This window comes from Aquarana catesbeiana, linkage group LG04 (assembly GCF_042186555.1).
Source record: "Aquarana catesbeiana isolate 2022-GZ linkage group LG04, ASM4218655v1, whole genome shotgun sequence".
In the NCBI taxonomy this organism is placed as follows: Eukaryota; Metazoa; Chordata; class Amphibia; order Anura; family Ranidae; genus Aquarana; species Aquarana catesbeiana.
Window position 1 is genome coordinate 36,012,700 of NC_133327.1, and position 25,337 is coordinate 36,038,036.

Here is a 25,337-nt window from a genome sequence, read left to right on the forward strand (position 1 = left end):
AAACTTTTACTGTTGTCACCACAACAAGAGGTGAGGATAAATCTTCCAATGGAGAAATCTGTTCTGTGACAACTAAGGCCTCCTTCACATGGGCGTACTTAAGTGTACCCTCATGTGAGGGCCATGTTGTGTCAGCACGGCATGCACAAATGTTCCGTACATCTGTGTGCAGGTAGTCCCTTTCATGTCTATTGGGACACAGCCGCTGCTCCTAATTTGACATCCTTGTGTGTGCAGGTCCCCGAACGCTGACAGTGTAAGTTCAGGGATACGCACCCGCATCCATACGGATGTCAGATTGGGACCAGTGGCTGTGTCCATGCAGCCGATGTGTCCCAGTTGACATGAATGAGGCTGCCTGCACATGGATGAACAGAACACCTGTGCATCCCATGCAGGCAAAACATGACCCCCACACGTGTATATGTTTAACCCCTTTGCGACCACGCTATAGCCGAATGACGGTTACAGCACAGCCACACTTTGCCGGGAGGCCCTCATATGATGTCCTCACGTGCTCACACTGCATGCGCGCCCCCTCGCGGCTCACATCAACAGTTATCTGTGATCAGGGTAAAGAGCCAATCACGGAGGCCCTTTACCATGTGATCAGCTGTTTCCAATCACAGCTGATCATGGATGTAGACAGGCTTTTCCGGTTATCGGCAATCCTCCCTTCATGCTGACAGAGCGTGAGGAGAGGAGAGCCAAAAACCGGCAAATCCACACAGGGGACATCTGCACTGATCATCAGTGCAGCCCCAACAGTGCCCACCAGTGCTGCTAATCTGTGCCAACTAGTGCTGCCAATCAGTGCACATCAGTGATGCCTGTCAGTGCCAATTAGTACCGCCTATCAATGCAGCCTCATCAGTGTAGCCTATCAGTGCCCATCAGTGAAGTAGAAAAACTACTTTTTTTACAAAATGTACTTGTTCCAGAACTTTGAACCAAATGTTTTGAAACCAGAGACAGCCAGGCACTTGGCATTTTCAGGAAACCTTTTAGCGTAGCCTATGGTCAGTTCAGGTTTCCATAAGATTTCTGACTCCACATCGAAAATGTGCATTGGGCTCCAAATACCGCTGACTGTTCATTAGTGAATTTAGTGTGACACTGTAATTGTAGCTTGTTGTAGCTTTGGATGGAGTATGGAAAAATAAGAATATCTGTAAAAAAAAAAAATTTTTTTTTGCTGTACCCCAAGAACGGATATTTCCTCACTTCCTGAGGGGGTGACAGGAAGAGAAAAGAAATTACCCCAGTGGGGACACAGAAATAAAACACCAGACAGCAGATCTTCCCATACTATCCAAAAATCAAAAAAAGAGGTTCTGAATGGATTTAGAGCTTCAACTCTTTCTTTGCCACCAGTTTAACCCTTACATTGTTGGCATGTAAACAAACTCCCAGCCACTATAGCAGCCAGAATTTTAACTCCTGGCTAGTGGCTTTGTAGAAGAGGTTAGAGCTGCCCATTCACTTTTACATGTTAATAAAGGTGAACATCCGTTCGCTAATTTTCCCTTTGAGATATGAACCCAGAAGCGCTCAGCTCTGAGTACTTCTGGGTTCAGAGCTGTCATTCTTTGGGGGTTATTTACTAAAGGCAAATCCACTTTGCACTACAAGTGCACTGCAAGTGAAGCTGATTGGTTACTATGCACAGCTGCACCCAAACGACAGAATCACGACAGAATCATGCCTTTAAAAATCATGCAAAGCTTGTTACCCAGAAAGGAGAATGAGCTTCTTTTGAGTGATTGGCATGCACAGGGCAGGCCATTTAAGTGAATGGGATGCCTTATGCACAACACGCGGAAATGCGTGTTAATCACACCTAAATCACACGTTCTTTCCTGCTATATGATATCTGAACAAGGCCTAAAGCCCTCCTTCCCTCATGTACACACACATAGCAAACACGCACATCAGGTGTGCATACATATGAAAACAATTGCGTCACACATACAGCGGATATAAAAAGTCTACACACCCCTGTTAAAATATCAGGTTTCTGTGATTTATAAAAATGAGACAAAAGCCTCGTACACACGATCGGATTTTCCGCAGACAAAACCTTGGACTTTTGTCCGACGACGTGTGCCTGGATTTTGTCTTGCATACAAATGGCAAGGAATTGTCGGCCAACAAACACGAACGTTGTGACGTACTACATGGTTTTTCAGCTCTTTAGCGCCACCCTATGAGCTCCTTCTGCTAATTTCATGTTAGTAGAAGTTTGGTGAGTGTTGATTCCCGCTTTTCATTTCGCGCTTTTTATTTAGCGATTTTCAGTTCACACTTTTCATTTAGCGCTTTTCAGTTCGCGCTTTTCATTGCATGCTTTTCAGTTTGTTTCTAAACGGCCGTTCGTCAAGCAGACATGTTGCAGAATCAGAGCAGATTACCTGCAAGGCAAAGGCACAATGCGCTAGTTCATTAGCTCATTATTAAATACTTACCTTAGAACGAAGCTGTTCCAGCAGCACCAGCACACCGCTGACATCTTTTCCGGTGTTTCTTCTGGGTTCGCAAGCTCCGGCGCTGTGATTGGCCAAGGCCGCGATGAGGTCACTCCCACGCATGAGCGTGGGAGCTGCCGGTCATGGCACGGGCCCTGAAGAAACAACACGGGTGGCCGTTCCTTTAGAGCGCATGCGCCCATGATGTAATCGGCACAGTATACAGTAAATATCTCCTAAACGGTGCAAGTTTAGGAGATATTTACAGTACCTTTAGATAAGCCTTTTTATAGGCCTTCCTTTAGGTACAAACACACCAGAGGAGCTTACTTCCTCTTTAAAGGAGCTGCAGAAATATCTGGCAAGTACTGACTGTGTGGTACATGTGACAACAATCTCCCATATTCTTCATATGTCTGGGCTATGGGGTAGAATGGCAAGACAGAAGCCTTTTCTTACAAAGAAAAACATCCAAGCCCGGCTAAATTTTGCAAAAACACATGTGAAGTCTCCCAAAAGCATGTGGGAAAATATGTTCTGGTCTGATGAAATCAAGATTGAACTTTTTGGTCATAATTCCAAAAGATATGTTTGGCGCAAAAACAACACTGCACATCACCAAAAGAACACCATACCCACCGTGAAGCATGGTGGTGGCATCATCATATTTTGGGGATGTTTTTCTTCAGCTGGAACAGGGGCCTTAGTCAAGGTAGAGGGAATTCTGAACAGTTCCAAATACCAGTCAATATTGGCACAAAACCTTCAGGCTTCTGCTAGAAAGCTGAACATGAAAAGGAACTTCATCTTTCAGTGTGACAACGACCCAAAGCATACATCCAAATCAACAAAGGAATGGCTTCACCAGAAGAAGATTAAAGTTTTGGAATGGCCCAGCCAGAGCACAGACCTGAATCCCACTGAAAATCTGTGGGGTGATTTGAAGAGGGCTGTGCACAGGAGATGCCCTCGCAATCTGATAGATTTGGAGTGTTTTTGCAAAGAAGAGTGGGCAAATATTGCCAAGTCAAGATGTGCCATGCTGATAGACTCATACCCAAAAAGACTGAGTGCTGTAATAAAATCAAAAGGTGCTTCAAGTATTAGTGTAAGGGTGTGCGCACTTATGCAACCATATTATTTTAGTTTTTTAGTTTTACTTTCCTCCACCTAAAAGATTTCAGTGTGTTGTACTCAACTGAGTTTTACAGTTTATAGGTCACATTGGTGGAAAACCTTCTGAAATGATTTATCTTTGTCTCAATCACAGAAACCTGACCTTTTAACATGGGTGCTTAGACCTTTTATATTCAATGTATTATGTAACACCACACATACCGGGCGAGGGCCACCATTCACTGCTTATTCTAAATTGATGACCTGTAAGGATTTTGATGCTTCGCCTCTAAACAATGTTATGCAATGTTGTTTTTTCTTGGTATTTCATGAGCACACATGATTTTGGGCTTTACGTATTTGGTATCTGTTTACTGCAACCCTCAGCTTGTTTTTACCAAACAATGGATATTTATTGTGTTTTTGTGCATTAAATGAATTTGATAGTATTTTCGCTTTTCACAGTGGAGTGCCAAATGCCTGAGTGGCTGGGTCAACTGCTTGATTGGATTAGCCAGGCAGTCAGTATTCTCAAAAAGAGGGGACAGCAGTGGAAGCCTACATAGTCAAATCTACTTTAATGCCAGGTTCAGCCACTCTGTTCCCGAATATTCCTTATTAGAGGCCCACCACAGTTTGTGTTTGTTTTTTAAATGGCCCTTTTTCAGTTATATTTATACTGACATGATGCCTTGGGTCTTCTTCTTCTTTACCTCATCTCCAACCCAGGGTATTGTTCTACTAATACAGAGAGTTGCTCTTTACTTCAGTGCACTATGAATGAAGGGCAGTGTTCCGGCCTTACCATTTATGAGGGCAATTGAGGCAACTGGCACTTCTGAAGGCACTGTGCGGGATGGCACTGGGGCTGTAGTGTGCATACCCTTTTGTCCTCAATCTATGTTCTGCCCCTAGGCCACACAGCGTCATTGGTTGCCCATGTAAAAAAGAAAAAATGCCCTGAGTAAGCTTCCAAATAGACACCTTTTGGAACTAGTTAGCAGCCAAGAAATGCCCGGAAATGCTTGAAGAGTATTTATTTTGAGTTTTATAGAGCACGTGAGCCAACTACGCTGCATTGAAAGGCAACTTATAAATGCACAAAATAAAAAAGATATTAAAGCAGAACTTCGCCCTAAATGGGTAGTTCCACTTTATGTCCTCCTCACATTTGGCATGTTACATTCTTTTTTTTGGTGAGCAGGTACCTAGTTTTTATAGGTGCCTGTTCCCAATTTCAGGCCCCCCTACCTTTGCCCACAGTTTTCTGGGACATGTCACAGGCTACAGAAGGCTGCAGGACCATACACAAAACCAAAGTGCAGCACGGCTCATGCATGTACAGTGTGAAGCCGCAAGGAGTCACAGTCAACTTCCCACAGTAAACATAGCAGCACTGGGGACCAGAAGACTGGTGAAGAACCAGCCTGGGTGAGGACAGTGCTGGATCCCTGGACATGTAGGTGGGTGTCCTTTTATCAATAGTATTTGTAGCTGCGACTTTTATTTTTTTTTCTCTGTAGCTTGAAGATACTCTTTAAAGTTGCTCTAAAGGCTAAAAAGGTAAAAAACCTTCTCTGTGCAGCAGCCCTCCCTAATAGCGTGATCTTCCACCACCACTGTGCACGAGAGCCTCGGCTCTACGGGGGGAGCTGCTGTCAATCACAGCCAGTGAGACAATGAGAGGGGCGGGGCCAAGCCATGGCTTTGTGCGAATGGACACACAGAGCAGCAGCTTGGGAGCGTTTGGCAGGAAGGAGGGACCAGGAGTGCCGGCGGGGGACCTGAGAAAAGGAGGATTGGAGATGCTCTGTGCAAAACCAGCACAGAGCAGGTAAATATAACATGTTTATTTTTTTAATGTAAAAAACAATACAAAGCTTTCATATCACTTTAGGCAGAGATGGAAAGTTGTGCAGTGCATTTAGTCAATAAGAACAGATAACAAGAATCACTTCCAGGATGAGAATATGACCATGCCAACCATAACAATAGATACTGAGAATTACACCCAGAATACAGGACAAGAGAAAGTGGTACTGTGCAGAGTCCATACATACAGAATAAGAACAGATACTGAGAATTACACCTAACATACAGGACAAGAGAAGTAGTACTGTGCAGAGGGTGTGGCTGCTTGTGGAGCAGCTGAAGTCTGTGTGGTGCTGAGCTCCTCTGATGTCTGGTACAAGCCCAGGGTTGGGCTCCCCTGGGCGGGGATCTCTCTCAGGAGAGTCCCAGGCTTTCCGGCCTACACAAGGACTGTCAGGTGAAGCTGTGGTTGGTGGTGAAGCCGGAGGACAGAGCTCTGGGAATGGGAAGCAATCTGCAGAGACTGTAAGTAGACATGGAAATGTTTGTATGAAAAGTACCCATAATACTGATAAGAGGAAGTCTGGAGATGTTATTCAGCAAAAGAGTTCTCAGTCCAGCCAGCCATTGCAGGACCAGCAAGCCCAGCACAGTGCAGCTCAGTCTGTTCAGAGACATGTTATTATCGCTCAGCACAGTCCAGACTCTGGAAGTGCAACTCAATGCAGCCAGTCATTACAGTCAATGCAAACCCCGCAGAGGGGGGCTAATTCAGTTCAGCAACTTACTAATACCACCCAGTACAGTCCAAGTTCTGGAAGCGTGATCCAATCCAGTCAGCCATTACAACCACAGCAAGCTCAGCAGAGTGCAGCTCATAGAGCTCAGAGTGGAGCAGAGACATCGGTTTCTCCCAGTACTCCTCGCAAATACACCAGAACTTCCTTAGAACAGAAAACCATTAAAGAGAACTTACAACAGTGTGTAATGGTGGGCAGCGGCCAGGGACGTTCATCGCGCTCTAAGCTGCAGCAGAATAAAGAGGAGGGTGGTAAAAATTTTCCACAATCCGCCCCAGTGAAACCATCTACACCCAGCAGAGACCCTCAGACCAGCACTGGTAATAGGAAGGTGGATCAGGATTTCAAGCGTCCTGCAGCCGCGAAGCAGAAAGTGTTAAAGTCTGAACCTGCGCTGCACCTGGCTGACAAAATTCCTTTCCTGGTAAAAAGAATGGAGTCCCTGAGGAAAGCCAAGACTAAGATCCAGAAGCAGATTGAATGTGTTTATAGACTTAAAGCTGCCAACCCCAAGAAGGAAATTTTATATGACAGCAAACTGAACTCCCTGGGCATTGAACTGGCCGGTGTGTCAAAGGACATTGATGCTGTTCTGGAAGAACTGGGACCAGTGGCGGAGGTGTACCACAATCGTGATCGATTTGAGGCGGGATTGAGTGGAAGGATTGAGTCTTCTACAGAGTCAGACTCTGGGGATTCGGTCCAACGCACGCACCCACCACATGTGTCTCCTGAAGGGAAGACTGTGCAGCCTCTGGAGGACAGTGAGGTTGGAGTAGATCCTCCTGCTGGACTTCCAGCTCTGGAGGGTGGTGGGAACATCAGTATAACCCAGCAGACATTCACAGTACAGGAGACTCAGAGGAGTGACATGGTGGACTCCCAGCACATGGATTGTGACAACAGTGCTGCTGCCACTAGTACTCCTGGTGGAAGCCATGCTGGGGGGACTGGTGCTCATGGTGGGAGCCATGCTGGGGGGACTGGTGTTCATGGGGGGAGCCATGCTGGGGTGACTGGTATTCATGGGGGGAGCCACGCTGGGGGGACTGGTGTTCATGGGGGGAGCCATGCTGGGGGGACTGGTGTTCATGGGGGGAGCCATGCTGGGGTGACTGGTGTTCATGGGGGGAGCCACGCTGGGGGGACTGGTGTTCATGGGGGGAGCCATGCTGGGGTGACTGGTGTTCATGGGGGGAGCCACGCTGGGGGGACTGGTGTTCATGGGGGGAGCCATGCTGGGGTGACTGGTGTTCATGGGGGGAGCCATGCTGGGGTGACTGGTGTTCATGGTGGGAGTAACACTGGGGTAACTAGTAATGATGATATGAGGTGCAGTGATGATGTCACTAATATTGATGTGGTGAATAATTCTGATGTTATCAATGCTGGTATATCTGAATGGGGTCATCAGCAGTCTGAGGGCTCTGAGAATGTAACGATGGAGGAGTCAGTTCAGAATAACTCTCAGGATTTCCCCCCTTTGGTGGATCCACCACCTGCTCCACAAGGGAATGCTGGTCCATCTGGTCATGTCCCTCCTCGGAATGCCTGGAGCCGTGGGGCCCCTTCTTTTTCCACCAGTAACAGTTATACTGGTCAGGCCTTTAAGAGAAGGAATGTGGTCAGATTGAAGCATAGGGGTTCCAGAGAGGAGCTCCCTGATAGGAGGTTTGTAGTAAGGGAGTTGCTGTGTCATCAGATGGGGTTTGCTCCTGCAGACATACTGGCAGTCATCAATCTCCCTGACAGACAAGGTTATGATGTCAGCTTTAAGCTCATGTCTGACTTAGACAGGTTCTGGACCAGTTTCAGTGGTTTGCGGGACAAAGAGGGTTGGAGGAATTTCATCTTTATTCCCATCTCCAAACCTGACACAGCAAATGTTACCATCATGTTCTGGAATGAGTCTGTGCCCCCCCAGGATGTTGTCATCTGGCTTAGAAGACATTGTGAAATGGTTTCTGAGTTGACAAAAACTAAAGACAGTGATGGGATCTGGACGGGTGGTTGGAGGGTTCTTGTTAAGTTGAGGCAAAGTAACAATGTAACTCATCACCTACCAAACTCTTTTTTCATTGGGCGGGAGAGAGGAGTTTGCTTCTATGCAGGTCAGCCCAGGTTATGTTATAAATGTGGTAAATCTGGCCATGTGGCGAATGTTTGTACGATCCTGAAGTGTAATCTTTGTGGGGAGGTTGGCCACATCAGTTCTACCTGTGAGAAGGTTAAGTGCAATCTGTGTGGTGGGCTTGGCCATTTCCATAGGGATTGCCCGGAGGCCTTCCATAATAAGGATGGGGAATCTGCAGACAATGAATTGTTGGCTGCAGCAGAACAACTAGAGGAGGAAGCCTTAATGAATGGGGCTGTATTGACTAGGGAGGAGGTGGTCCCGGAGGTCCAGGAGACTACTCCCGGGCGGACGGACAGTGTTCAGCAGGCTGAGGAGCAGCCGGCCCCACATTCCTCTTCTGTTCCAGTTCCTGTCTCTGTGAAGATCACTGGTCAGAAGAGGAGGAATAAAAAAGATAAGTCTACCCGTAAACCCGAAAGTGACTGGACATTAGTGCAGAAGTCAGCTAAAAAAGTGAAAGGGGCACCAGAAGTGGGTACGGCACTTTCCACCAATAGGTATGAAGCCTTATCAGATTCGGATGCTGACTTCTATTCTCTGGAGGACCAGGAACTGGAGCAGGAATTAAAAAGGGTGGAAAAGGAGTATGTGATTGGCTCAGAGGATGACCCGCCTACTAAAAGGCGTCCGCCCCCTGATCCTGGATCCGCAGAATCTGATATGGAAACTGGTAGTCAGCAGAGTGACTCCGATTCTGACTTATAATGAAATGTTGAAGTATAGATTTATGGAAAGGAGTCTTATTGTCACATTTATTACTATTGATGCCCTTTAGCTGCTAAGTTTTTGACGTAAACAACATGTCAGTAATTGTTGTATTTCTGTTATTTTCAGTCAGTTAGTTTGTTATTATGTATCTTGTTTGTTTTTTACAAATAAAAATCTCCATACATACAGAATAAGAACAGATACTGAGAATTACACCTAACATACAGGACAGGAGAAGTGGTACTGTGCAGAGTCCATACATACAGAATAGGGACATATACTGAGAATTACACCCAGCATACAGGACAACAGAAGTAGTACTGTGCAGAGTCCATACATACAGAATAAGAGCAGATACTGAGAATTACACCCAGCATACAAGACAAGAGAAGTGGTACTGTGCAGAGACCATACATACAGAATTAGAGCAGATACTAAGAATTGACCCCCTGGACTTCAAGGTGAGTTGACATGATAATGATGGGGCTGTTCACATGCACAGTGTGTGCAACAGCAGTGGCATGGCATGGCCAGATTTGTACCTGGTAGCAGGGACGTGTCGTGAGGTCAGTGGCTGGTGAAGCACTGGCTAGTACCACACATGTGAGGTTTCGTCCCAAACGTTAGAGCGAGAGCAATAATTCTAGCACTAGACTGCCTCTGTAACTCATGTAACCTGTAAAAAAATTTTAAGTGCCACCTATGGAGATTTTTAGGTACTGAAGTTTGGCGCCATTCCACAAGTGTGCGCAATTTTAAAGTGTGACATGTTAGGTATCTATTTACTCGGTGCAACATCATCTTTCAAATTATACAAAAATCGGGCTAACTTTAGTGTTCTGTTTTTTTGTTTATTAATGAAACTGTTTTTGTTTTTTTGTTTTTTTAAAAAGAGTTTATAAAATTGCTGCGCAAATATCATGTGACATAAAAAGTTGCAACAACCACCATTTTATTCCCTAGGGTGTCAGGTAAAAAAATATATACAATGTTTGGGGGTTCTGAGTAATTTTCTAGTAAAATTATGATTTTTACATTTTGGAGAGAAGTGTCAGAATTGGCCTGGGTGGCAAGTGGTTAATTACCATAACTAAGTAATATACAAATAATTATTATATATTGTTTATAAGGTAATTTACTATATTTTCAAAAACTGTACTCAAGCAGGTGCTTTAACAGACAAATTACTGAAGTTTGAAGTTATCACTTCAAACCAGTAATTTCACAATAAATAGATAAATAATAAATTATTATGTTATAACATATCATAATAATATATGATTTAGCTTGATTAAAAAAAAATACCTTTTCAGCAGCAGCAGTTTATCCCTCTTAACTGTGTGAGAAAAACATGGAATTATGAGTAAACCTTATACCCATAAACCAATGTTTTTTCCTTGTAGTTAAGAGGGCTGGGCTGGAAGGGAGCACAATATGTGTCTTTTAGACACATGCCCCGTTCTATGACACTGCAGTAAGAGGAGAGCCTCCACTAAAGCATTTTTTTTGGACAGCTTGGTCCAATGGTGCTTTACCATTGGTCCCAAGGCTCCAAGCTGTACATTGAGCTCAGTGCCTCTGACAAGAAGTCATCCTCTCAGTCTGCTGCAAACAGTGTGTGCCAACTTGTATTTAAGCTGGCCGCCATGTATGTAGCATCTGACAGGCTGCGCAAGGACCCCTGTATCTCCGGAACCATAGGTGCTCTGCCTCGCCTGCCTCCCCTGACTGCATGTCCCTGCTTGGTAGAGATGAATGTGTGGGGCTGCCACTGTTCACATGTAATCACTCATATGAGTAGGTACCGTACATGTGATTAAGTACTCTGGATGCAGACGGTTTGCATCGGGGCACTGTGGTTCTGGACACAGTTCATTGCCCAGTTTGTACGTGGCTATAGCACAGAGTGCTGCTGTGTCCGTATGCAGAGTTTAGTCATATCTGAGCACTGAATTTTCCAACACAAAGGTGTGCATGCCCCCTTAGGAAACCTTTGCTCACCCCCAGATGACGATATAGGCATCTGACAGACTGACAATAAATAAATAAATAAAAACCTGCATGTATGGCATGTACTGATATGCATGCTAAAGGCTTAAACCAGGCTAATCCGATCAGTTCATAATGAATTCTCCTGCTCCGGATATCCACGGGAGCTAAATTTAGAGACTTTGTATAGGTGATATTGTGTGCAGTGATAAATGGCGAGGAAACGCAGGACAATAACTGATTCAGCTCCCCCGTTCCTGCCTCTCCATCGCCTCTCCCCTCTGCCAATCCTCGGCTGTTGTCAGGCAGAACAGGACGTTGGAGGCTCAGAGGTGGGTAGGTGGCGTTTCGGAGACCGCTGCACGTCAGCCGTGTGCTGAAAACAAATAAAACCCTCCCGGCAGAGTCTCTAAATTGCCAGTTTGTACAGAAAACATCGCTTTATCAGATGTGGGAAATTAAATACAAGTAATTTTTATTGCAGAATATGATTATGCTCTCCTTAAAATATGTGGGCAAGTGAGCACTTGAATAGAACCCCTCACAATTGGGATTCATTGAGGTGAGCGAATGAGGGCTGCATTTGGACGCAGGAGCACTCTGTGCTATTGCTGCATATAATCTGGACATTTATCTTTGGCCAGTTTATTTGCACCTAGAAACACTCTCATGTCAATGCAAACTGTGTGCATCAAGGACTGGTTAGGAGAATCCCTAACTGTGAACAGTGGAGGCACTGGCCATTTATACAAGGTACAAATCTGGCAGTTCGCAAACACTGTGTGCATGCAGCTAGTTTCTCTGCTGGAAAGAATTACTGATTCTCACCAGCAGCCACCCCACGCTGCCTGTGTCAAAGAAGCGTAAGTCTGTACACCTGTACTAAGAGAAACACACAGCCTACCATGGCGAACGTAGTGTCAGACCACTGCCACCTTCACCAACCTGTGACAGTTGCCAGCTACCTGGCTGTCTCTGGCTTCCACATTTAGAGTCTCTGACATGAAACAAGCAGATAACCAGTGAAGTCAGTACCTGTTTGGGGTTGTTTATCTGATTGCCAGGCAACCAGCATTTTCAGAAGTAGAGGTCAACAATAGTGAGCTTCATGTTCCCTAAGAACAGGTTACCTGTTGGGAAATATATTCTGCAGATTTATGTATGAATAGTTAATCCTGATAGATCACTTCAGGCTGGCCCCTTTTGGGCCTTTTTTTTAGCTGGAACTTGGTGGAACTCAGTTCCACCACTTCTGGCTCAGACCCTCTGGTCCCTGCTCACCACTATCACTTGTAAACACAGAAGTCTGGCTTCTGTGTTTACAAGTGACAGCTTGTCTCCCAATGGCTCCTACAGATCTGATCTCCTGTGCGTCTCCCATTGAGTGCAGGGTGGGACAAGGAAGATACAAGTGCCCAGGGTGGAGTGCAGATCCCAACTTGCCCACTGGATGATCTCCCTGAAAGTGAGAGAGGCAGAGCCACCTATAGTGTGCGGGGAGGTATTAGAGCTGGATAGGTGCTTCAGCTTAATACAGCAACACAAGTAAGACATGTGGAAGATGCTGGAGCTTTTAAGGAGGGAGGGAGAAAATGGGGCAGTGGAAGGGGGGTTGCATGCAGAGGTCAGAGTTGAAGAGGGGTGAAAGTGAGATGTGGATAGGGGGTGCAGAGGTAAGCAGCTGTGCAAGAAAGCATAGCACACCCCTGAACTTTGCATTGTGTGTGTAGTGCACACCTGAACCCTGAACCCTGCATCCTGTACATAGCACACACCCAAACTCTGCACTTAGCACACCCCGAACTCTGCAGATAGCACGTCCCAAACTCTGCACATAGCGCACCACTGAACTCTTCATGTAACACCCCCTTCCCCCAGAAATCAGCACTCTGTATGTAATGCACCCCTGGTATCTAATGCCCCTCTATGACCCTCCCACTGTTAGTGAAATTTGACCACACCCAATAATATTTGATGCGGTTGGAAGGTGTGTAGGGGTCCGGGGGGGGGGGGGGGGGGGGTTCTGGTTGCATTCCTGCACCTATTTTCTGAGAAAAAAGAGCCCTATAGCTATATAAAACATTAAAAGTCTCACCCTGCTCTGCACATGCTCAGTTGCTCTCTATTCTCGGCACTGTGCCTTAAATTGGAACCACTACAGGCTATTATGCTGACAGCTTTAAGATTTACTGTTGCTGAAGGGGGAAGAAAGCAGCAGGAATGACACAAACTGTGCAGAAGGGAACACAGATTGAGGAGGGAGAAAAGAAAAGGTGACAGGACAAACTCCCTCATTGGCAGATTTGTGAACTTCGGCACTGAAGGCAGAAAAACCCCCCACTGCTAATAGGTCCAGCAGCAGCAGCGTTTTGGAAGAAGAAAAGTCTAAATGGATATTAACGCTAGGCACGTTTACTGCTTGAGCGTTAATTTATTTCAGTGGCCAGAATTAATTCAAATTCTGGCCAATTTTAGGAATTAAAGTGATTTAAAAAAATAAATAAAGGGACAGTATACAAAAAAAAAAGTAAAATAAATAAGAAAAAAAAATGAAAACGCATTATCCCCCACGTGCAGAAGCTTACGCATACGTAAGTTGCGCCTGCATATGTAAACGGCGTTCAAAGCACACATATGAGGTATCTAGGAGATCGTTAGAGCGAGAGCAATAATTTTAGCGCTAGTCCTCCCCTGTAACTCTAAACTGGTAAAAAAATAGTCCTGTAGTTTGTCGCCATTCCACGAGCGTGCGCAATTTTAAAGCATGACATTATAGGTATCTATTATTTCAGCGTAACATCATCTTTCACATTATATTAAAAAATCGGGCTAACTTTAGTGTTTTGTTTGTTTTGTTTTTTTAATTTAAAAAAAAGTGTATTTTTTACAAATAAATTGCGTTTGAAAGACCACTGATACAGTATGACATAAAATAAAAATAAATATATATTTATTCTCTATGACGTTGGGGGGGGTACTAATTTAAACTTATAAACAAAAAGTTCCAGAAAAGGCCTGGTCCACAAGTGGTTAGGGAATTTCACCCTCTCTCTATCTGTCCTGTTTACCATTATACAATTGTGTTCCTAATATTCCTTTAGCAAAAAGTGAACCCCCGCCGTATCCTTTCCCCCACTATATGCAATATGATGCCTTTAGAGCTGCAAAATGGAAAGGACACTCCAGCTCTTCTCTTGTCTTATCACCCAGTGCAAGAAGCCCCACACTCTGTCTGGTTGAGGATTTCAGCTAGTGTACACTGCATGATTGGATTTGAATCTTATCGAATGAATGAAGGTGTATACACTTAGTTAGCTTGATTGCTTCTTCAGAGTTTTCTTCTCAGTATTTGTTCATAAGTTTGTTTTACTTGGGTAATGGACTTGTGTCAGAGTGTGTGACTATGGGGGATATTAGAGTGTAAGCTCTTCTGGTGCAGAGACTGCTGTGACTGTACGGCACTGTAGAATTTGTCAGAGCTATATAAATATATAATCTTAGTCATGTGTGACTGTGGTGGGACATTAGAGTGTAAATTTTTGTTTATGAAAAATCTTACAAGCATACAACTGAATAAAAACAGATTTACATATATACAAAAAATGAATATAAACATAAAGATAAACAAACAAGCATATATAAGCAAATAACAGAAAACATAATGTCTTTTTTTCCCCCAAAATAACATAAATATAACTATATAAAAAGAAACATCTTTTTATTATCCGTAAAACGACTAAATTATGCAAAACACAACCCTACCCCAACCTAAACACGCCCTCAGGCTAAGAAACGATTAAACATTTAACCCATGTGTAAGCTCCTTTGGTGCGAAGACTGGTATGGGTGACTCAATGGGGGGTTATTTACTAAAACAGGAAGAGTGCAAAATTTGGTGCAACTCTGCATAGAAACCAATCAGCTTCCAGGTTTTATTGTCAAAGCTTACCTGAACAAGCTGAAGTTAGAAGCTGATTGGCTACCATGCACAGCTGCAACAGTTTTAGTAAATCTACCCCAATGCTCTCTGTACAACACTGCAAAATATGTCAGAGCTATAGAAATGTATAATTATAATAATAGTGTGCAACTGTGGAGGATATTAAAGTGTAAGCTTCTCTGGTGCAGAAGCTGATGTGACTGGCTCAGTGTTCTCTGTACAGCACTGTGGAATATGTCAGAACTATATAAATGTATAATAATAATAATAGTGTTTATTGTGGTGGTAGATTTGTTTAGTGTGGCAGTGACATTAGAGTGTAAGCTCCCCTGGTATAGGGACTTGTATGAATTCCTCAAAGTTCTCTGTACAGCACTGCGGAACATATCAGACCTATATACACATAGAATAACAATAGTGTGTGTTGGGACATTAGAGTGCAAGCTCTTCTGTTGCTGTAATTGATGTGCATTGTTCAAAAAGGTGTTAAAGTTATGTAACAAAATAATGTTTTATGTCCATAATACTTCTCTAGGATAGCGACTGTCCCCCGCAGAGTAGACTGTAGTAAAACCTTTTCAGTCTCATCAAGTTTTTTTATCAGAAATTCTCAGTCCATCAAGGGTTAAATAGTTACAGAGGTGTAGAAAGGAATGTGGTGTGTACATGACCCCGGTGACCTGAGTTGTATTTCTGCATTGCTGTTCCTCAGTGCCGGGTATGTATGCAGCTCCATTTAACTTTTGTACTTTATTGTTTATTTATACATAAACCTCAACTGCTGGAAGAGCTGCAAGGCATGCTGATACTTGTAGTCCCTCCACCATAGCAGGGTCCCAAGTCTAACTGACCTTGTTTGGCTTGTCATTGGATCAAGGGCTGGCTGAAAGAGAGAGAGAGAGAGAGTGTTCTTGTATAGGTTTCTTTATGAACAGCAGTTCCTGTCCCTGTACGGAAGACTCAGTTCCTACTTTAATGATCATGTACCTTTAATAATATGCATGCCTCTTTATTAGTTAGCATGTCCCTATATTAATGTGTGTAACCTGCCACTATAGAATATTTCTGAATATTAATAAAGCCTTCTCAATATTATTAATGCTCCTAAATATGCCCATGTATTAATGTGCTTGTCTCTATATTAATGAGTCTGTCCTCCTCTATGATCCTTTTCCAACATACACCTATATTGTCCTCATATATCCTGACAATCATGAGCTTGCCCTGATATTACTGAATATATCCCTTTCTTAATGAATCTGGCCCTTCATTAATTAGCGCTCCTTTGTATTAATGTCCCTAAATTAATAAACCTGTCTCTGTATTATTGAATAAGCACATACCTCTTTCTTGCATATTAATAACCCTGTCCTGACATTCATTAATGAGCATTATTAGTAACCTTGTCACTGTATACAGTAAATGAGCATGTCCCTAGATTAATAACCCTGTCCCCATATTCATTAATAAGCATGTCCCTATATTAAAACCCTGTCCCTATATTAATTACTTAATGAGCATGTCCCTATATTGATAACCATGTCCCTGTATACAGTAAAGGAGCATGTCCCTATATTAGTAACCCTGTCCCTGTATACAGTAAAGGAGCATGTCCCTATATTAGTAACCCTGTCCCTGTATACAGTAAAGGAGCATGTCCCTATATTAGTAACCCTGTCCCTGTATACAGTAAAGGAGCATGTCCCTATATTAGCAACCCTGTCCCTGTATACAGTAAAGGAGCATTTCCCTATATTAGTAACCCTGTCCCTGTATATAGTAAATGAGCATGTCCCTATATTAGTAACCCTGTCACTATATTCATTAATGAGCATGTCCCTATATTAGTAACCCTGTCCCTGTATACAGTAAAGGAGCAAGTCCCTATATTAGTAACCCGTCCCTGTATACAGTAAATGAGCATGTCCCTCTATTAGTAACCCTGTCCCTGTATACAGTAAATGAGCATGTCCCTATATTAGTAACCCTATCACTTTATTCATTAATGAGCATGTTCCTATATTCATTAATCAGCATGTCCCCATATTAATAACCCTGTCCTGTATACAGTAAATGAGCATGTCCCTACCCTAAAGATCATGCTCTTATGTTAATGGGACTGTCCCTACATTAATGATCATGTTCTCATACTAAGGGGAATTTCCCAACACGAGTGAGCCTGTCACCACATTACTGAACGTATCCTTATATTAGTGAATGAAGGGGGCGGAGAGCTGAAGTTACTCTGCAGAGCTCAGTGAGGAGAGCTCTGAGAGCTGATTGGAGGGAAGGGACACAATCTGTCAATCAGCTGCTGATCCCTCCCCTGTCACCATTTTTCTCTTGGTGTCAGGAAAACTTGTCAGAAGTGACTTATGCTGATAGCAGAGGAAGGAAGCAGCAGATAGAAATGACACTTAATGCTCTGGATGGACACATGCACAAACAATAGAAGGGTATGCTTTGTTTATATATTTCATGTCTGAAGTTTACAACCACTTTAAAGAGCCTGCATCTGTATTAAATAGCCTATCCGTAAATAAATGAGCCTCTCATAAAGTTATTTAACCTGTCCCTAGTATAAGGAGCATGCCCCTGTTCACTAAGCCTCTTCTTTCATTGATTATCTGATTGGTAAATAAATGAACATACCCTTGTTTACCAAGTCTGCCCTAATATTAATTAGCTTATCCCTATATCAGAGATCATACCCTTGTTAAGCAAGGCTGTCTCAATTTGTTGTTGGGCAGATTAAAAAAATTATAAACTAAAATCGCTGCAAAAATGCACTACATGCTTTTCTGCAGCTTCTCCATTGACGTCTATTGAACCAAAAAAAAAACTTACAAAAAAAAAGCACCGTTTTGCATTTAAAAAAAGGCCCTGACCCTTTCTAAAAACGCAGCAGCTGAAAAAAGCATAGATGTGAACGTGTCTCATAGAAAACCACGTTGCATGAACTGTACTGCGTTTCTGCATAAAAGCACTAAAAAACACATAGGTTTGAACCAAGCCTAAAACATAGAAAAAAATCTACAATCCTATTTTTAAAAACGCACTGCACTGGAACGCTGAGATTGGAATAGACACTTTATTATGGGGAACCACGACACACGGGTTAAAGTGCGTCAGAACGCCAGCCTTATGATGCAACAGTGCAAATGGGCCCCCAAATAAAGGAGCATGGCCTTGTAGAAGATACCCAGCGGCTGCATTTCAGATCCTGGCCTGGCATGGGAGCTTGCCCCTGTGTGGCTGAGCCAGTCTCTATATTTTTGCAGGCTGTCCGCAGCCTGTTCCTTCTCCTTGCAGGAAGCACATTGTGGTGTTTGCAGACAGAGTTGGCTCTGTTCCAGCATTTGCTTCTGCTGCCCCCCCTCCCTCCCCCCCCCCCCTTCTCCTTCCCAGCCAACCACAACCTTCCACCGACAGCACGTGAACCGCTCTCTTAGACAAAGAAAATTCTCAGTTCTTTCCCCCCTTTGGCCCCCAACCTATCCCACCCCCCACCCCCCCCCCCTTCCCATCTCGCTGCAATATCTGAGAGAGGGGGTGTGAGAAGAGGGGGGATGTTGGGGGGCGTGAGGAGGACACAACACCTGACTGCATCCTCACTGCTGTACAGCACCAGGGTTTATGGGTATGTCCCTTCACCTCTTTCCTGGGATCATTTCCTTATTTTTGCCATTTGCGGCCATGTTTTGGTGGTGGTGGTGGTGGGGGAGAGCAGAGAAAGTGAGTGAGAGAGAGAGAAAGTGAGAGAAAGCGAGAGAAGGGGAGCGAATGAGGACAGAGAGTGCTGAGTAAGATTGTTTTTTTTTTTTTTTTTTTTTTTTCCATCCTGTGATTGAAGCAGGAGGATGGCGCTGGCACCCTCCTCCAAGATGCGCACTGAGGCTTCCTTCTCCCACATCTGTGCCAGGAAAGGGGGATTCCTAGTGACGGTGGTGTTGTACCCAGACTCACATGGTTAAGAACCCTTTCCTTGTGGGCACGCAGAGGGTTAAAGCATATTATTTGCCGTAACTAGGTACCTGCAGGGTTAAATTATGTTCTTTTAAAGTGGCAGTTGATGTATTTTACTGGCACTGTAAAAAAAAAAAGGTAATGACAGCGTACTGTTATCAGGGGGTTCAACTTCTCGCCAAGTTAAAATGTGCCTCTTATGGGGGCAATTTCATACAGGACATCTACGTCAGTCACAGGATTAGGAACATGCTCCTTGTGATGCCATGTCATTGGCAATTTGCAGGCTCAAGAACATACAACATGACCACCGCGTGCGTTGTGGTGCAATGCATGGCCGAAATGGCCCAGGTCCAGTTCTCGGTCCTGCCAAAGCTTCCTTAACGCAGCGCGCCCTAACACACAAAACGTATACTAAACAGTGCGGGCATTAATAAGTGCCCTTAAAGCTGCTGGCTCTGGGAATTGTTGGCCCTAATCCAGACTGCACAACCTAGCAGGTCACTGACCTGGGACTGGAGTTCACATGGTGTTGCTTGCCTGTTCTAGGTCAGCCCCAGAGAAGGTAATCCTCATCCAGCTTAACAATGGCAGCTTCCATATTTAGACAGGTTCTCTTCAAAACATGGCTGTGGCATGCTAAGTACCTCTGGCATTCAGGGGGTTACGATGGGGTACTTCATGTTGGCTGTACCATTATAGTATTATAGAGAATGTACAATACTCAGTAGTAAGCCCATAGGGTGAAGATTTGTTCCTCTATAATGGGCAACCCCGGCATTTCAGAGGTTAAACCAAGTTTCTTGTGATGCCGGTGTAGCGCTGCTCTTCTTTCACAAGGTCTGTAGGCACTTACAGGTTAATAGTCCTTTTCACAGGATGCCAACTTTGGGCAACTTTGGTTTTCACAAGATCAATGAGTCATTCCTAGTGGTGGCCACTCAGTTCTTTATGGCATTAGCCCCTTCTCTGGGTACCCCTGGTTGAGGAACTGATGAAGACAACGTCATACCAAGGAACCAGGGGGCATCAAATGGTTGAAAAACCCGTTTGTTGGTGGTGTGGCGTTAGACGACTGCAGCTTTGACGGGGTTAAGGTCTCCGGTTCCAAGCCGGCTAAAGATGGACTATCTGTGATGGCAGTGCCGCAGCACCCCCCCGGGTGATAACAGGTTGGATGATTTATACCTATCGGAGGCAATACAGTGCTGGGTGTAACCTGTACAAACGTTGTTATATTTGGAGTGTGCTGTGAATTGTGGTACACAAACCACAAGCTGGGATTTGCTGCTAAAATCTCCTTCGTATTATTTGCCGTTGTTATTATTTACAGGACACCCTCCAACAATGTCACATTCATTGCATCTGTTCTGCCTTTTGCCTGTTTGTAAACAGCGTCAAACCCGGTCATGTCTTTATGTATTCTACTCTCGATGTATGTTTTGAATTGATAGCCAGCAGATGGTTATTGTTATACTGTAGTGAAGTCCTGTCCTCAACTGCTCCGCTGCGATCACAAAGAAGAGATGATTTAAATACATATACCGTATGTAGAAATGCATTTTTTGTTTTACGGATTCTAGTAGGTGCTCTTCAGATTCATCCTATAGCTGGCTGTGAGGGACCAGGTGTGCAGCACACTCTACAGGGTCAGGTGTGGAGTATACTGTACAGGCTCAGGTGTGGAGTATACTCTACAGGGTCAGGTATGGAGTATACTCTACAGGGTCAGGTGTGGAGTATACTCTACAGGGTCAGGTGTGGAGTATACTCTACAGGGTCAGGTGTGGAGTATACTCTACAGGGTCAGGTGTGGAGTATACTGTACAGGGTCAGGTGTGGAGTATACTGTACAGGGCTAGGTGTGGAGTATACTCTACAGGGTCAGGTGTGGAGTATACTCTACAGGGTCAGGTGTGGAGTATACTCTACAGGGTCAGGTGTGGAGTATACTCTACAGGGTCAGGTGTGGAGTATACTCTACAGGGTCAGGTGTGGAGTATACTCTACAGGGTCAGGTGTGGAGTATACTCTACAGGGTCAGGTGTGGAGTATACTGTACAGGGTCAGGTGTGGAGTATACTGTACAGGGTCAGAGTCTACAGGGTCAGGTGTGGAGTATACTGTACAGGCTCAGGTGTGGAGTATACTCTACAGGGTCAGGTATGGAGTATACTCTACAGGGTCAGGTGTGGAGTATACTCTACAGGGTCAGGTGTGGAGTATACTGTACAGGGTCAGGTGTGGAGTATACTCTACAGGGTCAGGTGTGGAGTATACTCTACAGGGTCAGGTGTGGAGTATACTCTACATGGTCAGGTGTGGAGTATACTCTACAGGGTCAGGTATGGAGTATACTCTACAGGGTCAGGTGTGGAGTATACTCTACAGGGTCAGGTGTGGAGTATACTGTACAGGGTCAGGTGTGGAGTATACTCTACAGGGTCAGGTGTGGAGTATACTCTACAGGGTCAGGTGTGGAGTATACTCTACATGGTCAGGTGTGGAGTATACTCTTTTAGGGTCAGGTGTGGAGTATACTCTACAGGGTCAGGTGTGGAGTATACTCTACATGGTCAGGTGTGGAGTATACTCTACAGGGTCAGGTGTGGAGTATACTCTACAGGGTCAGGTGTGGAGTATACTCTACAGGGTCAGGTGTGGAGTATACTCTACACTGTAGAGTATACTCCACACCTGACCCTGTAGAGTATACTCCACACCTGACCCTGTAGAGTATACTCCACACCTGACCCTGTAGAGTCTACAGGGTCAGGTGTGGAGTATACTCTACAGGGTCAGGTGTGGAGTATACTCTACAGGGTCAGGTGTGGAGTATACTCTACAGGGTCAGGTGTGGAGTATACTGTACAGGGTCAGGTGTGGAGTATACTCTACAGGGTCAGGTGTGGAGTATACTGGTATACTGTACAGGGTCAGGTGTGGAGTATACTCTACAGGGTCAGGTGTGGAGTATACTGTACAGGGTCAGGTGTGGAGTATACTGTATAGGGTCAGGTGTGGAGTATACTGTACAGGGTCAGGTGTGGAGTATACTGTACAGGGTCAGGTTTGGAGTATACTCTACAGGGTCAGGTGTGGAGTACACTGTATGAGACCAGGTGTGGAGTACACTGTATGGGGCCAGATGTGGAGTATAATGTATGGGGCCAGGTGTGGAGTATAGTGTGCAGGACCAGTTGTAGAGTATACTGTGTGGGGCCAGGAGTAGAGTGTATTGTACAGGGCCAGGTGTGGAGTATACAGTATGGGGCAAGGTGTGGAGTATACTGTATAGGGCCAGGTGTAGAATATACTATAATGTGCAGAAACAGGTATTGAGTATACTATAGGAGGACAGGTGTACAGAGTGGGACCAGGTATGGAGTATACTGTGCAGGGTCAGGTGTGGAGCATACTGTATGAGACCAGGTGTGGAGTGTATACTGTATGGGGCCAGGTGTGGAGTGTATACTGTATGGGGCCAGGTGTGGAGTGTATACTGTATGGGGCCGGGTGTGGAGTATACTGTGCAGGGTCAGGTGTGGAGCATACTGTATGAGACCAGGTGTGGAGTATACTGTACAGGGTCGGGCATAGAGCATACTTTATGAGACTAGGTGTGGAGTAAACTGTATGGGTCCAATTGTGGAGTATACTGTATGGGGCCAGGTGTGGAGTATACTCTACAGGGTCAGGTGTGGAGCATACTGTATGAGGCCAGGTGTGGAGTATACTGTATGAGGCCAGGTGTGGAGTATACTGTATGAGGCCAGGTGTGGAGTATACTGTATGGGGCCAGGTGTGGAGTATACTGTATGAGGCCAGGTGTGGAGTATACTCTACAGGGTCAGGTGTGGAGCATACTGTATGGGTCCACGTGTGGCGTATACTGTATGGGGCCAGGTGTGGAGTATACTGTATAGGGCCAGGTGTGGAGTATACTGTATAGGGCCAGGTGTGGAGTATACTGTATAGGGCCAGGTGTGGAGTATACTGTATAGGGCCAGGTGTGGAGTATACTGTATAGGGCCAGGTGTGGAGTATACTGTATAGGGCCAGGTGTGGAGTATACTGTATAGGGCCAGGTGTGGAGTATACTGTGCAGGGTCAGGTGTGTACACTGTATGGCATATGCCCTGCAGGACTAAGTGTAGAGCATATTGTTTGGGACAAAGTGTGTAGAACACTGTGTGGTACCAGGTGTGGTATATACTGTACGGAACCAGGTGTGGTATATACTGTACGGGACCAGGTGTGGTATATACTGTACGGGATCAGGTGTGGTATATACTGTACGGGACCAGGTGTGGTATATACTGTACGGGACCAGGTGTAGAATGTACTATGTGTGGTTAGGTTTAGAGCACATTGTATAGAACCAGGTGAATTTACTGTATGTGTCCAGGTGTGAAGTATACTGTGCAGGACCAGGTATGTTTCAGATTGTGGGGTTGACTGTAGCAGGCTAGGTGTAATGGCAGTAGAAGGTAGGTGAGATCATGGAAGGTGTGTCTAATCATGGCGTAACTAAGACAGACAGAGATGCATTGTTTCAGGTGGCTGCGTATCGGACTGTAGCAGAAGAGATCTGCTTTACGACTGACTGTCTTACTGTAGCAGATGTGAGTAGGTGGATTTGTATTGGACTGTAGTGAGTCAGCTCCTTTATAACTGTATGTAACTGACTATATATCAGGCCAGGTGTATACAGTATGTGTATCATGTTAAGTGTGTATCTGTATCTGAACAGGTGCTTATTTCTATCAGGCCAGAAGTGAATCTGACTGCATCACATCCAGTGTGTATATGACTGTATCAGGCCAGGTGTGTATCTGATTGTATTAGGCCAAGTGTGTAACTCACTGCCTCAGGCCAGCTGTGTATATGACTGAATCAGGCCAAGTTTATCTTGGTCTCATCAGACCACATGACATGGTTCCAGTAATCCATGTCCTTAGTCTGCTTGTCTTCAGCAAACTGTTTGTGGGATTCCTTGTGCATCATCTTTAGAAGAGGCTTCCTTCTGGGATGACAGTCATGCAGACCAATTTGATGCAGTGTGTGATGTATGGTCTGAGCACTGACAGGCTGACCTCCCACCCCTTCAACCTCTGCAGCAATGCTGGCAGCACTCATATGTCTATTTCCCAAAGACAACCTCTGGATATGACGCTGAGCATGTGCACTCAACTTCTTTGGTCGACCATGGCGAGGCCTGTTCTGAGTGGAACCTGTATGGTCTTGGCCACTTTGCTGCAGCTCAGTTTCAGGGTCTTGGCAATCTTATTATAGCCTAGGCCATCTTTATGTAGAGCAACAATTCTTTTTTTTTCCAGATCCTCAGAGAGTTCTTTGCCATGAGGTGCCATGTTGAACTTCCAGTGACCAGTATGAGAGAGTGAGAGCAGTAACACCAAATTTAACACACCTGCTCCCCATTCACGCCTGAGACCTAGTAACACTAACGAGTCACATGACACCGGGGAGGGTAAATGGCTAATTGGGCCCAATTTGGACATTTTGACTTAGGGGTGTACTCACTTTTGTTGCCAGCAGTTTAGACATGATTGGCTGTGTGTTGAGTTATTTTGAGGGGACAGCAAATTTACACTGTTATACAAGCTGTACACTTACTACTTTACATTGTAGCAAAGTGTCATTTCTTCAGTGTTGTCACATGAAAAAAATGATATATGTTTAAATAAATGGGAAGGGTGTACTCACTTTTCTGAGATACTGTATAAAGGGAAAAAACAAAAAAAAAACCAAAAAAAAAAAAAATATATATATATAGTATTAATATACACATGATTGGAATGTCCGACAGAAAAAGTCCGACGGAAGCTTTTCATCGTCTATTCCGATCATGTGTATGCCTCATCGGACTCTTTTTTTCGAAAATTCTGACGGACCTACAAATGGAACATGTTCTAAATATTTCTGACGGAACCAATTCCTAGCGGGAAAACCGCTCGTCTGTATGCTGTTCCGACGGACCAAAAACGACGCATGCCCTGAAGCAAGTATGAGACAGAAGCTATTGGCTACTGGCTATTGAACTTCCTTTTTCTAGTCCCGTCGTACGTGTTGTATGTCACCGTGTTCTGGACGGTCGGACTTTGGTGTGACCGTGTGTAGGCAAAACCGCTTGAGCGGAATTCCATCAGTTCCATGGAGAAACCTTCAGAGTTTATTCCGACAGCAAAACCGGTCGTGTGTACGCGGCATAAGCCTGCATTCACACTTATGTAGAGCGCCAGCATGCACAAAATTGTGCGAAACACTAAAAAAAAAACACATATCGCACTTTTGCCGCCATTCACTGTTAGTGGCACCTTAAACGTGGCAAGCAGGACATGCAGTTTGGCATTTAATAATTGCACAAAGCTCAAAAAGATAGT

At 44.6% G+C, this 25,337-nt stretch overlaps 1 protein-coding gene across 12 annotated transcripts in view; it reads left to right on the forward strand.

Annotated features, from left to right (window-relative positions):
* Positions 1-25,337, forward strand: part of LOC141139158 (DNA (cytosine-5)-methyltransferase 3A) — a 390,588-nt gene that overhangs the window by 245,745 nt on the left and 119,506 nt on the right. Inside the window, exon 1 of one of the 12 annotated variants that reach the window (XM_073625043.1) lies at positions 18,464-18,607. The exons of 9 other annotated variants lie outside the window; for them this stretch is intronic. The gene's annotated coding sequence lies outside the window, so the exon portion shown is untranslated. Of the gene's footprint in view, positions 1-18,463; positions 18,608-18,639; positions 18,771-18,862; positions 20,106-25,337 lie in introns of those variants that run through there. 2 more of the 12 variants (XM_073625044.1, XM_073625045.1) reach the window with 2 other exon arrangements.